The sequence below is a fragment of the Teleopsis dalmanni genome, chromosome 1 (assembly GCF_002237135.1).
Source record: "Teleopsis dalmanni isolate 2A chromosome 1, ASM223713v2, whole genome shotgun sequence".
NCBI classification, from domain to species: Eukaryota; Metazoa; Arthropoda; class Insecta; order Diptera; family Diopsidae; genus Teleopsis; species Teleopsis dalmanni.
The window spans coordinates 216,955,533-216,962,762 of record NC_051846.1 but is presented as its reverse complement, the minus strand read 5'-3'; positions in this window follow the sequence as shown (position 1 = coordinate 216,962,762).

Sequence of the window (7,230 nt, the reverse complement as noted above, 5' to 3'; positions counted from 1 at the left end):
GTTAAAAAGTTGTACAAAATTTGGTTATTTAAAATTTTCTAATTATTTTTCGATAAAAATAGAAGACGGAGCACCAGCGACTAAAAAGAAAACGCTGCAACCGCACAAGAAGTGGACGGAACGGAAAGTGCTCCAAATAATAGAATTTCTACAGGAGGAAGCAGAATTTATATGTTATATGTTAATACCTTTAGTGAGAATATGAAAAGCACTATTTTCAATTAAAATATCTATACATTTTTGTGTTTTACTTGTTTGCGGCACTGTTATACTTTTATTTTTCTTTGTTCAATGTGATACGGCTGCAAAAACAGCGGATTCATTTTGATGATGCAATTCTACACAGAGGTGTCCTTGTACTCTTAGTTTTTGTACAGCATTCTTGCATTTTGTGCTTCTACTAAAAGATAGTCAATGCCTCTATTGAAATACATATTGGTTATCAGAATACAACTCGCACACTTTTTGAACTTTGGTGCTAAATGTGTGCAATACAAAAAATCCCAAGGAAAATCCCGCTTAGTTTTGGGTGAAATTAGAAAAACTCGCACAAGCCCATAGTAAATAATATCAAAAATCTTCATTTAGCGTTAGATTATTATATGTTATAATTATGTTTTTAAAATCTATCTCTCAAAGATAAAATATTGAAGGACTTTAAAGCTATTTCAAAATTTACAAAATGGTATATGTAAAAGAATTTAATGCGTTATCGATAAGTTTTTAGTATAAAAATGGCGAAATGACATTTCGTTTTGTTTACACTTTTGTTTGTTTACATTTGTATTGACAGCAATAAGGTGAATGCAAGTGTTCAGTAGAAAGAAACTTTCTATACCTATATAAAGAAATTGCATATAAAAAAGGAAATATAACAATTATATTTATAAAAACTTTTGTTATTAAAATAATTTTCTCGAATTCGGATTACCAAAATAAAAAAATTTGAATGAAGTTGATTTTTAATGAAAGTCAGTAATTATTTATAAATTCATTTTTGATATTTTAAACTTTTATACAAGTTTTTAACAAAATTGTTAATTGTTATTTGCTAGGTTTGTTCCATTTTGTTCATTATATGCAATGTTTCTTAGACTAAGAAGTTGTAAAATGTTCTGTATTTATTTGCCGCTATTAATTGCAATATTTTGGCAATTATTTTACGGTGCCTTATTCGTATGTAATTTAATCATTATTGAGAATTTTATTTTGTTGTGCAGATTCACTGTAGAGCAATGTAATAATATTTTGATCCATAATTTTCATCAAAATATATAGTAAACAAACACAATATTCACAAGCATCAAAATGTAAACAAAACAAATGTAAACAAAAGATAACAAAAACAGCAACTGTCAAAATGAAAACCCGAAACGATAATGTAAACGCTGAATCAACTTTAGCAAAGTTCGTTCACTAAAGTTCGTAATGTAAACATAGTATTAATATTTGTGCTTTTTACTTACCTTTGGAGTAGTTTGTACAAAATAACATAGAAGTAACACCGAAATGTGTTTAAAATAATAAAAACCAATTATCGCCGGAAAAAGTACTCGATTTGTTTGTTTTCTTTTCAGTCATGATTGCAGTCATGTCATGCAAAAATTGCTAAAACTGCATTATTTTATTTTTATTTAGTATACCCAATAAATGAATTTGAATTGATAATTTTATAAAATAAATTTAACATTATAACCGCATTTTTATTTTTGTCGAAAACAACTATGAACGTATGTTGTTGTTTCTGCGGCCCTCCATTCTGCATAGTGATTTGTATTGGCCCGCGATTCCATCTGGTCTGGACTGATATAAAGTGAATAAATGATAGGTGAAACACAAAGCGTTAAGAGCTTACCACCCTTTCTAGCGAAGCATTTTCTAGTTGTCGGTAGCAAGGAAAATTTGCTAAATGGAAACGACAAAGTTATAGGGGTTGAGATTTAGTTCGTAGGTGTACTGTCTCGTGAGTTTGACATATGCAAGAGCCTAAATAAGACATACAGTATCTTATAGTAGAATTCTTCGCTAATGAAAACTAAAAAAAGCGTGTATAAATTAACGTAATGAAAAAAAAATGTGTTCTAATTATTAACATATGCATGCATTTTACACATAAATTATCCTAGAATTTTTATCCGTTTCTTCGACTAATACGTTTCTCATCTTATAAATTACTCATTAAAAATAAAATAAAGAAATTTCATATTCGTTCGTGTGGTACTCGGTTTTTGTTTTATAAACATAACTCGGTTCTCGCTTTTGTGTAGAAACCTTACTTTCATTATAAAAACATATATTAAACATAAAACTTATATATCATATATTTACATTTAAAATTGTAATATTTGATTGCAATTATTTAATATATTTTCAATTTATAAATTCACTTTAATTCACCATTATTTTTCTAAATTATTTATCAATTAATTAATTATAAATCAGCTACTACTTATTGCAGAATTGAAATGTGTGACGTTACAATAGAAAAAACAGATTCTAGTCCTGCTTGCTGATAATATATGTATATTTGTAGTCGGTTAATTTAGTCCTCTATGCAGTAGAAAGATATGTACTTACAAGAATGGCGTTCTTATTATATCCAGTTTACTACCTTAATTTAGGACACCTGGTTGATTTTCGTGTCTTCGAAACGGTGAAAGTTCCATGCAAAAATTACCATGGTATTTGTGCAATTTCTGAAAGTGTGTTTGTTGTTATCAACCAAATTTCCATTCTACATAAAATCTTCTCTGGTTCCATGTGACCATTAAGTAACACTTGACTGTCGAGTGGGCTAGACTTCGATATGTAAGGAAGATCATTTCAAGAACGTACTTACTTTTATCTAAAGCAGGACTGTCCAAAGCACGACATATGGGAACCATGCAGCCCGCGGCTAATATTTATGCGGCCCGCGAAATATTTCTAATCTACCACAACTTACCTACTTTTTTTTGTTATAAATTTGTAACTACATTATTTTATTTTAATGGCATTCCAAATAAAAGAATTAAAATGGTTTGTATAATTGACGTTCATTTACTTAATTGACAAAGACGGTAATATATATTTCTTTGTACAATTTGTTCAAAAAACTCGTATCCAGTGCCGTAAGTCATTACATTTTTCGTATGGCCACAACTAATATTAATTATGTTGATACTGATAGAATTGTAATAGATAAATTAATGAAGAACCAATAAAACTAAATTTAACATTTTTCCCTTTTTTCATTTTTCTCCAGCAAAATTTTAAGCGTATGCATTTATTTCTGCGGCCCTCCTACCTATTCACTGATATGAATTGGCCCATGGTCTTATCTGATCTGGACACGTCTAGTCTAAGGCACACTAGAATGGCATGTGTAAAATGAAAGATACTAGATATTAAACTCTAGAAACTGTGTAGTTCGCTCACATAACACAAACAAAAAAAGTTCACACAAAATTTGTTGGATCAAATTTTTTTTTATTTTCAAATTAATTTTTTTACAAAAAATAAATTTTATATTTTACAATTTTTTAATATTTAATTTTACAATTGATTAATTGAAATTATATTGGATAAATTTGTGAAAATAATGTTACATAATTTAAATTAATATAAATTTTGTAGTATATTTTTATTTTATTTTACAAATTAGTTCAAATTTAGTAAAAATAATAAATACATAACTATTTTAAAATTTTTATTCAAGCTAAAAATATGTAAATTATTCAGATTCCATTAAAAAAATATAATTATTAAAAATTTTATATATATATTAAATGAAACACAAAATAAGCAAAAGAGTGTGTTTAATAATAAAAATCATTACATAAAATATTTTTAAAATTCTATTATTTTTATAATCATTCTATTTTAAAATATACTTTGATGTTTTTTTATCATACTAGTATTTATTTTTTATCATACTATTATCATACTAGTATTTATTTTTGCGTTGGCAAAAATTATTATTTTATATATAATATTATATACTATATTTTACAGTAATTGATTCAAAGAGAAGATTTCATTAAATACTTTTAAGCAAAATGGAATTGAAAATACTCCTTTTTTAATAAACAAAGGGAAATATGAATACCATTTGTGATTCTTTAACCCCGTCATTTTTCAAAGAGCACTCAATGATATACTTTGGTCACACATAGGCATCAGATGGTACGTTTAAATAGATGATATTATTATATTTAGTAAAAATAAAGAACACTTCAAAAATTTGAAGACTATTTTTTAAAAAACTTTAGAAACAGCTAATATGAACATTAAATTTGACAACAAAATTATTATAATTATTATAAATTTTTAATGATGGCATATGAGCAAACCCTAAAAAGGTAGAAACTATTACAAAAATCCCCGCTCTAAACAGATTAAAACAATTAAGATCATTCCTAGGTATGACAGGTTATTACAGAAAATTTATTCAAGTCTAAGGTAAAATAGCAAATCCGCTTACAAATCTCCTCAGAGTCTTATATTACTAAGATCATCTCAAATATCAAATTAATTACCATTACTCAAGAATAATTAAATAAAATAAAAAGCTGACTTATTTATGGAGATGTAATTCTCCCCCATCCTGATTTTAATAAAGAATTTGAACTCATCACAGAGGCATCAGAATAAAGGTGAGACTATTCATTCTCAGCCAGAAAATTTCAACGATCACTTTACAATTCTTGACACTGTCGTAAATGCTTTAGTAAACAAATTATACTAGATGAAAACAAGGAAACTGAAGCAGTAAATGTTTTCAAAAACAAGCGAATTTTTATAGACAAGGAAAATATTTCCTCCGGAAACGTTACCAATATAATAAGAAGACACTTTAATAGAGGAAAAATAGCAATATTTTCTAAACTCAATAATTATTATTACAAGTTACAGCAAACTCTATTAAGTTCCTTTTCAAATACAAAAAGTATATCTTTCGTAAAGTGCAGCTATTTTGCATCAGACTTAGAAGAAGAAACAGAACTCAAAAAACAAATATCATTATTTCACAAACTTGAAGTCGGACATTCAGGAATTATACCGACATATGAGGGAATAAAACACAAAATCTATCATCCGCAACTAAAAATAAAAATACATGAAATAATTAACAATTGCGATATATGCAATGGTGGGAAATATGATCGTAATCCAATAAAGCCTAAATTTCAAATAACAGAAACACCAAATACGATCAATGAAATTGTTCATGTAGATACTTATGTCAATAGTAAAGTATCATTTGTAGTGTTTATAGACAAGTTTTCAAAACATGTTGTGTATTTTCATTTACCAGATAAAAATAATCAAACGATAATCGGGAAGATAAATCAATTTTTAGCCATTAAGGGACACTTAAAAAAGTTTGTCTTTGCCAATGAGTTCAACTCAAGAAATGTGCGAGATTTTCTAACTACAGAAGGTATAGAGTATCATGTTACCAAACCGAATAGCCATACAGGGAACTCTGATATTGAAAGATTAAATAATACCATTATTGAACGGATTAGAACATTAAATTTAGAACAAAAACGTCCCATCGCTTCTCAAATGTGTAATGCCGTTAGATTTTACAATAATTCTTGTTGAAAATATTCGCTTTTAACATTGCGGCAACACTTATTGTTGTACATTTCTTATTTTATCATTTTACTTTTGTTTTGCCTCTCTCTTGCGTTTTTAAACCTCGTGGAGTAATCACGTTTTTCTTTTTTTCTAAAATCTGAATTGGAGTAATAAAATACTAATATTAAATGAATGCACGTCTTTTTTATTTCATAAATCTAAGTTACAATAATCAAATTTCAACAATTCGTATCATAGCACTATAAAAACTTCACCATTAGAAGTTCAAAACAACAAGGTGGAACATAGTATCATTAAAGAAAGAATACATCAAATGAAAAACAGAACAATTTTTAAGCAAAATCTAAACCGAGAAAACTATGTAGAAAACAGGGAAGAAGGTTTTATAAAGAATTATAGGAACGTTAGACATAAAGAAAGAACCTAAATTTATAAAAAGAATTCTAAAAAATGTTCACATGTCAAACATTAAAAGACCCTCTAAATTTAGTAAACATTAGCGGAAAATATTATAATTATAAAGAAAATACCTTGCTCAAGGAACTAGAATTAAGTAAGAATTGTATATTTTCTAACTCATGCCAATATAAAATAAACAATAAAAAATGCTGTAAATTTAAGCCTATTCCAAAATTGTACAAAAAGGAAAGTAATTTTGAATAAAAATAATTTAATTAATTTTGCAAACTGTCAAATAAAAATTTCAAACATTGAATGTAATAATCATAAAAAGGAATTGTATAATTTTTTTGTTTTTTCTTTCCTTACTTCTCACATACATTTATAATAACGAGATCCAGGAGTATCTCGAATCAAGGGGTAGAGGAGTTACATTCTCTTATCTTATCCCCTATATTAAATATTTTATTATCGTTGTTTGATTTAATCAAACAACGAAATATCTAAATTGCATCCTACTAAAAATATTATTATCGTTGTTCGGCTTAACCAAACAACGAATTGTCTTATCAGGATTCAATACTTCGAATCCTCACAGTTAGTCTTAAGATTCATTTAATAAAGTAAGCATTAAACTTAAGTTTTGTGCGTTTTAATCAAATATATAATTCGCGTGTTGACATTGTTATTGTATTTAATCAATAACTAGAAATTAGTTTATAGAATAAACAAAATAATTTGTAAGGGCAGCTGACATTGCTATAATAAATAATAATTACATTCCATTAAAATTTTGTAAAATAAGCAAAATAATTTGTAAGTGCAGTGCACAAGCAAATATTAATAAAATATTTAATATTCAATAAAGAAATTTAGATGTAATAATAGATGTATAGCGCAACATCAAATTCAAATGTAAACAAACAATAAATTATTTTATTTTATTTTTGAAAGTGCTTATGCACAATTTATTTTATAGCAACCTAATTTTTGACTAATGAAATATGTAATGTGATCGCACACGGAAGAACCACCGCAATGCAAGTAGAATACTTGGTCATAGCAAGTATGCAATTACTATTTGACACTTTTCTTTTCTGTGCTACTATTCTGCACATGTCGATATGACACACTTGAATGTGTCATAATATTTTCTAAGCATTGACGTGGGTCAACCTTTTTAGTGCCGCCGCAATTAAAATTAATAGGAAAAATATTGTAAATTATAGTAAAATATTTTGTATA